We start from the raw sequence: 11,508 nt of genomic DNA, 5'->3' as shown, positions 1-11,508 counted from the left end.
TTTCGATGATATCATTATGCAGTACCATCATGTTCCAGACTCGAGTCATCCTGGGAATATATGACCTCAGATGTAGCGATGGTCGGAAGAAGGGGACAGTCAAAGTGAAGTTACTGCTGCCCGTCTTGTTGTGTATAAGTTCAGTTCTCACTATCCTCGGAGTGGAGCTAAGTGTGGTACTTTGACAATGTTGGCCTTGTACATAACAATAAGGCCGCCCTCGTCCCTCCGGTGTTGAAGGCTCTGCTGAAAAGACAGATCTACCCAGGCTGGGTCCAGGCGAGAGATGAGGCGTCTTGCTCTGTTCTCTACTCTGTCTAGAAATCCCAGATGAGATGAGGGGCAGGTATTTCAAGAAAGTGGAACATATTCAAGGTGTGAGCGTACTTGTGCCTCGTACTGAATCTTGCAATCTCTCTACTGTCGAGCAGATGCGATATAAGTCGAAGTGCTGTAAGCTTCTTGGCCGCTTTGTTTGCAAGATTTACAAAGTGGTTCTTCATGGGCAGTATGGAGTCATATTTCACCAAAAGGATATCAACTTCGTCCTCAAGAACCAACACTCCCATTAATACTTACTACTGCTCCGGCATTAGCATCATGGTGTTTAGAAACCATCATCATGTGCGTTTTCACAGGAGCAAATATGACCTGGCATCGGTTTCCCCAGGCTGATGTAGCTGTTAGCTGGTTATTCATGTAGCTTACAGCACCTGGCATTTCCTCTCTTGGATAAGAAAATGTCAAAGTGCATTCATCGGTAAATGCATGGAATTCTGGGATTAGATGAAGGTCATTAAAGTAGACATTCCATAACAGTGGCCCAGGCACAAATGCTTGTGGAACACTTGTCCCAGCAGGATGTCTTGCTGACTCTTTTCCATTGACAACTACACTTAAAGATCTACCTTGAAGGTAATCACTGTGGAGCCATAGTGTACAACCTGCAATTCCCAGATGAAAGTTGCTGTTAGACACACTACTGAGTGTAGCATTGTTGGTTACTGAGAGACACTACCATGAGTACTGTTGAAGGTAACTGTGGCATTACTGTGAGTAGTGTTGATTGATAGCTTGAGATACTACTGTCAGGGTAGTGTTTGAAGGTTACTGTGAAACACACTAATGTGAGTGTAGCGTTGTTGGTTACTGTGAGAGTAGTGGTATGAAGGTTACTGTGAAACACTAGTGTGAGAATAAGATTGTTGGTTCCTGTGAAACTACTGAGAGTAATGTTGTTGAGGGTTACTGCGACACTGCTGTGAGCATTATTGCCGAAGGTTACTGTGACACACTACAGTGAGCAATTTAAAGGTTACTGTGAGAGACTACTGTGAGTGCAGTTTTGATACGCAACTGTCAGTATAGCGTTGCTAAAGGTTACTGTGAGACACAGTACTGTGAGATTAGTGTTGTTGGAGGTTACTGTAAAAGACACTACTGTGAGCAGTGTTGAAGGCCACTGTGAGACACTACTGTAAGAATAGTGAAGGTTACTGTGACGCACTAATATGAGTAGTGTTGTCGAAGGTAAATGATAAATGCAACTGCGAGTGTAGTGTTGAAGTTTACTGTGAGAAACAGTACTTTTAAATGTTACTAAGAGACGCTAATGTGAAGAAAGTATTGTTGGCTGTTACTGTGAGACAGAATAGTTGAATGTTACTGTTAGACACTACTGTGAGAGAAGTGGTGAGGGTTGCCGAGTCTAATGTGAGTGTTGAAAGTTACTGTGAGTAGTGTTTAAGGTTACTGTGAAGCACACTTCTGTGAGTTATGCTGTAAGTTAATATCAGACACACTACTGTGAGTGTAGCGTTCTGGATTACTACGACAGACTACTGTGAATGTAGTGTTGAAGGTTACAGTGAGAAATGCACCTCTGTGAGTAGGGTTGAAGATTATCGTGAGAGAGCACCTCTGTGAGTAGGGTTGTTGAATATTACTGTAAGATATTACTGTGAGAGTACTGTTGAAGGTTAATGGGAAACACTACAGTGAAAGTAGTGTTGAATGTTACTGTGAGATTATTGTGAGTGTGGTTTTTAATTTTACTGTGACACTATTGTAAGAGTATTGTTGAAGGTTACTGCGAAAGACATTGCTGCGAGAGTAGTGTCGAAGGTTAGTGTAGCATGCGAAGAGCATGTTACAATTTATTCGGCGAATGTCACACCCCCATATAGGCTGCCTCCCAACCAGCGAACTGGGTGCTAAGGGTTTAACGATCAATATGGTACCCGTCCTTAAATCAGTACCTTGGTTCATTGTCCAATCACAGGCAAGCCCGCCAAAGCTGAAGCAACATGGTTCACTTGCGGTAAGCACTGGCGGACTTGCCTACCTGCTGATTGAGTACATTGCACTCTTTCTGGCTTCTGCTTTGCCATCTGTCAGTGTGGTGTACACTTATTACTATTCTATCTGTAAATATTGTACATTGTACATATCTGTATATAGTGGGTGAAGGCAAAATATGCATTACAGTGTACTGCTGAGTTTGTTTGCTCCAATTCCCATTACGACCAGGTCTCACAGGCCATTCATTACCTGTGCTCATAATATGGAGGCTTGTCCAGTAGCTGGAGCTGAAGCTAGAGCTGGTCTTGGTATCAGTCATATTGCATCGCTATCGCCTTTTGTACTGCCTGTCAGTCTTGCTACTATGTGTATCCTGCTATTGCTGCTTGTTGCGTGCATTACAAATAGCGTTTTATGTTGGGTTACACCACCAACATGGGTGAGGCGGCTGGTGTCTGAATATACTCTTCTAAATCTGCCCAAGCTATCTCTACATCGTTGCTGGCGAACTGCTCGTTCCATTGGCATAGAATACCAATGAACTCTCACTATTAATCGCTGATCTCCGCTTAGGTTCCTTCGTAATGTGGGAGGAATCTGAACAGCAGTCTGGTGAAGCAGGTGGTGCACCGGGTTTATCTCATGACGAGTCACCTTCATTGGCGCTTGAGTTAACTAAACTCATTCTCAAAACAACCAGAGAGTTACGAGCATTTGGTAAAGAGGAGCTTGATAGAGAGAAGAAGAGGAGGCAATTGAAACAAACTATTGGTAACTACTTTAGAGTGCAAAAAACATTGTTAGTACTTCGCTTTGCTTATTATTATAATCAAGGAGGGGGCGCTAAACCCGTAGGATTATGCAGCGCCTGAGGGGGGACGTGGGAGGTATTGATGTTTAATTCAAGGGACTGGAGCACAAATCCAATTCCCTCGACCAAGAGCCCCTCACCAACATCAAGGAACCTTCCTTGGGGATTAGTTTTGTTGAGTCTGAGCCTGAACTGTTTTTCGAGGCATCTGAAAAAAAAGTAAGGCACGAACATTGAGGTAGCGCGGGGAGCACCGGGCAGCACCGGGCAGCACCGGGCAGCACTGGTGCACACAGCGTTGTACCTCAAAGCACAAGAGTTCGCACCTATTTTAAATAATGAAGAATTTGCTGATTATCGGGTTGTTAAAACAACGGTTCTTGGGGGCATATCAGTGAATTGCCGTCAAGTACAGGAAGGAATTCAAATTGTGCAAGTGTCAGCTGGGTCAGTCTCATGTAGACTTTGTAAGGCAGCAGTCACAAACTTTTACGAAGTGGTATAAGGCAAGTGGTGTCGCTAACTTCTTCGACTTAGTGCAGTTACTTTTGGTGGAAAACCTGCTGGAATTTGTTGGACCAGAAGTTAGAGTCTTGAATATCATTCGTTGACCATTGCTTTTGAAGCTGCCAGGCTGGCTGACACTTTTGAGGCTAACTGCTCCTTGTCCGAGCTGTCTAATCTTTCTTCCCAACAGCCTGGCATGAATAGAAATCGTTATGGACCTGACTCTGACTAGAGGATGAAGTGGCAGGATGAAAGTGAACAACGATGCCAACCAAGTAAGGCGTCTGATGAGCAACGACATCAAACTAGCGATCAATCTGGTGAGCGGCGACATCAAACTCATGGTGAACAACGACGCCAGTACCCCGAGAGGCGCCAGCCACAAAATCAACAGGGAGCCAAATTAAAGTATGAAATAATCTGTTACCGTTGTCATAAACCTGGCCACGTCAAGTCAAACTGCCCAGTTAAAACCCAGTCGTTAGGAAAAAATTAACATCCTCCCTTTTGAGATGAACCAAAAAGAAGTAGAGAGTGATATGGCCCCATACTACATTACCTGCCACATCTCCCTTCAAGAGAATGAAAGAAATATTGAAGTAACAACTTTTAAGGATACCGGGGCTCATTGTTCCCTTATAAGTGAGGGATTACTCTCCCCTCTCTGAAAGGACGTCACTGCACTCCTCAGTTCTCTTCAAAGCATTTGGAGGAGCTGTATTTTTTCTCCCTTTACATGAGATACATGTACAGAGTAAATATTATAAAGGATATTTGACTGTAAGTGTTTCTGAGGGATTCCCTATGAAAGATGCCGTGTTATTGCTGGGTAATAACTTTCTTAATTCGACAAAATGTCCAGAACCTGTAGTGACTAATTCTTCTCCGATGTTGGCCATAACTCGGGCAAAATCGGAAGGGATGTCTATCGAGAATGGTGACCCATCCTTGGACGACTCAGATCATGGGCTAGACAATTTGTTTTACGAAGAAAACTGGCCAGAGCCTCGTAAATTTAGTGAAAAGTCCCAGACCAAGTATTCCTACTCCAGGGTTGCAGGATTGCTAGAAATCTCTGTTTCCATGCCCGAAAGACTGTCCTTTCGAGAAGAACAGCGAAGAGATCCTTCCTTAAACTTCACTTTTCAGGCAGCCAGGGGTCAATCCCACTCAGATCACCCAATCAAATACAAAATTAAACACAACCTACTGCTCTGCACAGAGACTGGTAAGGAGGAAGGGGTGAGCTTAAAATCAGAATTTCCTAAGAAATTTAGGTCACAAATTTTGAACATACCCCACAATTCCTTTTTAAGAGATCATTTAGGAATTACAAAAACTCTTTATAGAATATTGAAAGTTTTATTAGCCAAAAATAAGGCAGGATGTGAGGAGTCGCATCCGCTCTTGTAGGGAATGTCAACAAGTAGATAAACCTGGACGCCCCATTTAACCTGCGCTACTTCATCCCAGACCTGCAGATGGACAACTGTTTGCAGAGCTAATCATTCATTGTGTGGGACCATTACCAAAATCCAAGTCAGGAAACCAGTACTTATTTATTATCAAGGACAAAGTTACTAGGTATCCAGAAGCAGTCACAATGCGCAGTATAATCACTAAAGCCATTCTTAAAGCCATAACCAGATTTATATCTTACTTTGGCATTCCTAAGTCTATGTAGACCAGGGCGCTAACTTTACAGCCAAAACTTTTAGGGAAGCTTTAACCAGGCTAGGTATAATTTAAAAATTATCCACTGCTTATCATCCTCATTCCCAAGGCGCCTTGGAAAGATTTCATCAGACTGGGATGAATTACTTCCTATGTTGGTGTTCGCAGTGAGAGAAATTGTGCAGGAATCAACAGGTACAGTCCATTTGAGGTAATCTTCTGGCACACTGTATGATGTCCTCTGCGAGTGCTCAAGGAAGGATGGATGGGAGAAGACGCCTTGCATAGCACTCTACTTAAACACGCTGGTTGCCCCAACATAACCAGCGTGTTAAACTGCAAAAGTAATGATCACCATACACTGGCAGCAAAATGTCCTACAAGAAAGAATATTATGAAGAAAACACAAGATGCACCAAAGAAAAGACCTACTAACAACACACCAACGTATGCCGCAATTGCAAAGTTGCAAACAGACACTACAAAATTACTTCAAGTAACTACTCAGCCCGCCGCCGCCACCACCACCACCATCACTCCTCCAACATGTGACGTAACGAAGATCCACTATTGTCTACTATACGCTCACATACAGAACATGGCTGTACCTGGATCCTTTAACTCTACCATCAACGAGTTATTTGCATTAAATAACATGCCATCATTTACATTTCCAGCATCTCCACCTTCTGAAGAAATTCTCAAATTCACCAAGGACTCAATCACCACCTCTGCTGCAGAAGTTCCATCAACACCACCAACTAGTGACGTCACTTTAACAACGTCCAATGAGAAGCCTCCACCGCCACCACACCTCACTGAATCCAACCAATCAGAAGCCTTGCCACCAGAAACATCTTCCAATTCGTCTATTGAAGATGACAACGAATCTTCAATTCCACCTTTAACACCACTCAACAACCTACCTCCGCGATCAACACCACCTTCCTCAACTCCACCACCGCCTTCTCGACCTCACTCACATCGATTACCTGGAACACTATGGGTTAAACACAAAGGACTCATGTTCTTCACCACGACACAATATCCCAGCCCAATGACTCGCCTAGAACTCATCCAACATCTCCAAGACAACACTGCAACGTACACCACCGACGAAAAGCCATTCCCTACCGTCAACCAGATAATCCACCAACTACAAACCAACGAATTCTTCTACAGCTCTCCCATATGTGTGACACAACTCTCTAGAACAAAATTCAAAGCATTGACAACCGGATCAAGAGAATAACTAACTCCTCCTACTTGCTGCCTACTGGCACTCTCAGCTCCTGCCGCTGCCTTCGCCATCCTCTCCTAGAGAGCCAAGTAACGACATCATTCAAGCCTCTCCATCTACGCCTCTACTACTTCGGTACCACATTCAAATTCAAATTCAAATTCAAAGTTTATTCTCTATAAAGATTACAATGTTGAATTTACAGAATTTGGTTGTTGTGTGGTTTACATGTAGTTAAATAATGATTACAGAGTGTACCACTAGAACGCCTAGCATGGCTAGGCATTTCGGGCAGACTTAGTTTAATTCTTTATTTTAAAATATTACAAATTATGAGGTAAGTTGGTATTATGGCTAAGTGACTAAATACTAGTTTGTGAGTTTAGCAATGTAATGCTTTTGTTTTGGCACAGTACATAGTTTCAGTATTGGAGTATCATAGGATTCATTATTTTAAGATTGAGATTAATATTTCTGTTTATGGTCAAATGGGTGAGTGCGTGTAAGTGTGAACCACCAGGTGGTATTTGTGTAGTTAGTTGATGGGGTTTATCAGGGAGATAAGATGTTTTCTAATGGTAGTTTTGAAGGCGATGAATGTGTCTGCAGTTCTAGAGTTCTCAGGTAGGGTGTTCCAGATTTTAGGGCCTTTGACATACATTGAATTTTTGTAAAGGTTTAGTCGGACATGGGGAATGTCGGAGAGATGTTTGTGTCTGGTGTTATGCCTGTGGGTTCTGTCACAACTATCAAGAAAGCGTTTTAGGTCAAGGTTGATATTGGAGTTTAAGGTCCTGTAGTTGTAGATTGCACAGTAGTAAGTGTGGATGTACAGAACAGGGAGTAAGTTTAGATCTATGAAGAGTGGGAGGGGGGTGTTGCCAGGGATGGGATTTAGTGATTATTCTTACTGCAGCTTTTTGTTGGGTTATTATTGGCTTTAGGTGTGTTGCTGCAGTTGATCCCCAAGCACAAATAGCATAGGTGAGGTATGGATAAATAAGTGAGTGGTATAGTGTGAGAAGGGCATTTTGCGGCACGTAGTATCGTATCTTGGAGAGGATCCCAACTGTTTTGGATACTTTTTTGGTTATGTGTTGGATATGGGTGCTGAAATTCAGGTTGTTGTCAAGGTATAGGCCTAGGAATTTGCCCTCATTATGTCTGGTAATTAGAGTGTTGTCGATCTTAATGTTAATTTGTGCATCTTCTGCTCTGCTACCAAACATAATATAGTAGGTTTGTCAGTGTTAAGCGTAAGTTTATTGGCTGTCATCCAAGTCGATATTTTGATCAGCTCCTCGTTAACAATGGTGTTGAGGGTGGCAAGATTAGGGTGAGAGATGACATAAGTCGTGTCGTCAGCAAAGAGAATGGGTTTCAGGTGTTGGGATACGTTTGGAAGATCATTGTTGTATATGAGGAAGAGCAGGGGACCAAGGACACTTCCCTGCGGAACTCCAGTATCAAGTGGCCGTGTTGTTGATGCTGTGTCTTTAATGGTAACATACTGATACCTATTAGTAAGGTAAGATTTGAAATAAGCAAGCGCATGGCCTCTTATACCGTAGTGATCAAGTTTGTGGAGTAGGATGTCGTGGTCTACTGTGTCAAAAGCTTTTCTTAGGTCAATAAAAATTCCTAGTGGATATTCCTTATTTTCCAATGCTGTGTAAAGCAGATCTAGCATTTTTATGATTGCATCATTAGTGCTTTTATTTTTCCTAAATCCAAATTGGCAGGGGTTGAGTATGTTTTGTGCTGTTATAAATGAATATAGTCTCCTGTGCACGAGTTTCTCAAAGATTTTGGATAGCAATGGTAAGTTTGATATTGGCCTATAGTTGTTTAAGTCTGTAGGGTCACCACCTTTATGTATTGGTGTAACCCTTACCATCTTGAGTAGTGTCGGGGAAGTTCTAGTTTCTAGTGACTTGTTAAAAAGTAATGAAATAGCATGCGAAAGGATATGGGCCTGAGTTGTTTTTAAGTGACTTTATAATCTCGGTGACTTCCGAGGGCTCAGTTGGTGCAAGATAGAAGGAATTTGGGAAATTCCCATCTAGGTAGTCCCCGGCATGGGCATTGGTATGTGGGATTTTACTGGCGAGATTTGATCCTATGGTTGAGAAGAAGTCGTTTATCTTGTTAGCTGTGTCAGTGGGATGTAGTGGTGTTTCATTAGGTTTAGTTAGGACAATATTCTTGTTTTTTTTCAGTTTGTGGGTCCCTAGAATCTGAGAGAGTGTTTTCCAGGTCTTTTTTATATTTCCTCTAGTGTCTGTGAATCTACTGGAGTAGTATAGTTGTTTGGCTTTCTTTATTACTTTGGTGAGAACTGATGAATAGTGTTTAAGAATATCTTTGTGTATTAAGCCCTGTCTATATTGCTTTTCATATTGGTGTTTCTTGCCAATGGATTTCAGAATGGTGCTGGTTAGCCATGGGCAACCAAGCCGTTTGTTTGTGATCTGTTTCGTTTTTATAGGACAATGTTTGTTGTATAGTCTAAGTAATTTGTTAAGAAAAATGTCTGTCCAGTCATCAATACCATTGGCCTTGGAGAATTCTGTAGGCCAGTCAACAATCTCTAGGTCAGTTGTGAACTTCCTTATTGAGGCCTCGTCATGGAGTCTAAATGAGACTTTGTTGTATTCAAGTGGTGGTTTATTAATGTTTGTCAGGAGGAAGGTAGGGTAGTGGTCTGTAGTGCTATCTGTGATTATCCCTGATTTAAGGGGGGCTAGTATATTGGTCCATATGTGGTCTATTATGGTTGCACTTGTCTCAGTGAGCCTGGTTGGTTTAGTTATTGTTGGTATGAGAAGTGTGTTGTTCATAATGTTGATGAAATCAGTTACAGGCTGATCATCTAGTAAGCCAAGGTTGATGTTGAAGTCTCCAGCTAGGAGAAGGTGGTGCTTATTCATTTGTCTGTTTGTTATTAGTGACTTTAATTTCTCACTGAAATTTGGGATGTTTGTGTGAGGTATCCGGTAAATGGCACCGATTGTTATAGGTGTCTTAAGGTTTTTTACAGTAAAATTAGCAAAAATGTATTCCCCATATTCATCACTAAAGCAAGTGGTGCTAATACAAGATAATTGGTTAGAGTAATAGATTGCAATACCACCCCCAACTTGGTTTGGTCTGCAGTTGTGAATTGCTGTGTATCCTGGTAGAGGGTAGATATCTATTGTGTCCTGCTTAAGCCAGGTCTCAGTAAGAATAATGCAGGAGAAGGGTGTTTTTAGTGATTCAAGGAGTGCCAGGAGGTCATCATAGTGTTTGCTTAAGGACCTGATGTTGTAGTTAAGTACTGATAGGCTTTTAGCATTGTTTAGGATAGTGCTGGCTTGTGATGCTGTGTAATAAAGGCAGTTACTTTCCAATAGGTTTTGATTGGGTGTCAGATTATGGAGGTTTAGATCAGGGTCAACGTGATCAATCATCTTCTAGGTTTAAATTATGGTTATTTATATCCTGAGTTATGTGTTGAGTTCTAGTACTGATATCTGTAGTGGTGGGAAGCTTGGATAAGTATATAGCTAGAGTATTTTGGTCATATAGAGTATAGTCACTACTACACATAATGAAGTTGATGTTGTCTATGTGTTGTGCTGGAATGAACTAAAGTACAACTAGGTATAAACTAGTAATATAAAAATACAAATTTAAAATAGAACAAGACTCTCACTTGTAATTGCACTAAGGTCTAAAGTTGATGAGTCTGACAGCACTTGTTCAGTATCTTAGTCTTGATGAATGACATTGATCATGACTAATGTGCTCAACTTGTACATCTTGTCAGAGAGATCTGATCATCTCACCTTCAACAGTATTACCTACATGTGTCTGAAGTAACTAGTTAACAAAATATTTATCATAATAAAGATACCCAGGTGTAGCACATGTGTCTAATTCGTAATCTTGTCAATGTGTACCGATAGGTAAAATATACCCAGGTAGGTATATACTGTGCAAACGTAGACAGTATATATAATGTGAGCAGTTGTGAGTAATTTTACATAACTTATTATTTACCAACAGTCACTCAAAATTCCCAGAACTCACCTGGTGAAACTGGCTGTTTATTATCATTATTTAACAACTCCTCAAAATATTCTCTCTATCTTTCCTCTATCTTTTTTAAATGTCATGACCAAGTGTTCCCCAGTTTTACTAAATCTGTTTATCGGTCTTTAAAAACACACTTCTTATTCCCAGCTAAATATGCTGATACAGTGAACCACGTTTTTAATGTACCTTATTAGCCTTTGTTGTTATTACTGAACTCCAACTTACCCTTCTTCCAATCCTTGCTTATATCATCCATTAACTGTCTCCTTCACTTAATATCTTCTGGTAAAACTCAAGATGTGACGTTGTTGTGATGTTATTTGCTTCACAAAGAGAAAAGTAATAGTTACATAACGCATACATTTTTATTCTCTTCTCTTCATATAAAAATTACATATTACTAAATCTCTCGATATACAATTAGAAACTCAATTAGAAACTCCAATAATCATTGACGAACAAAAGTCCAACTTACCAACTACGTCCATCTACAAGTCTCTTCCATTTTAATCAAATCTACGTAAACGTTCTATCACTCATATACATATACATATATATATATATATATATATATATATATATATATATATATATATATATATATATATATATATATATATATATATATATATATACATATATATTTTATTTTATTATATATTTTTTTTTATTATCACACTGGCCGATTCCCACCAAGGCAGGGTGGCCCGAAAAAGAAAAACTTTCACCATCATTCACTCCATCACTGTCTTGCCAGAAGGGTGCTTTACACTACAGTTTTTAAACTGCAACATTAACACCCCTCCTTCAGAGTGCAGGCACTGTACTTCCCATCTCCAGGACTCAAGTCCGGCCTGCCGGTTTCCCTGAACCCCTTCATAAATGTTACTTTGCT

Source organism: Cherax quadricarinatus, unplaced genomic scaffold (genome assembly GCF_038502225.1).
Source record: "Cherax quadricarinatus isolate ZL_2023a unplaced genomic scaffold, ASM3850222v1 Contig662, whole genome shotgun sequence".
In the NCBI taxonomy this organism is placed as follows: Eukaryota; Metazoa; Arthropoda; class Malacostraca; order Decapoda; family Parastacidae; genus Cherax; species Cherax quadricarinatus.
Note: the sequence above shows the minus strand (reverse complement) of the source record.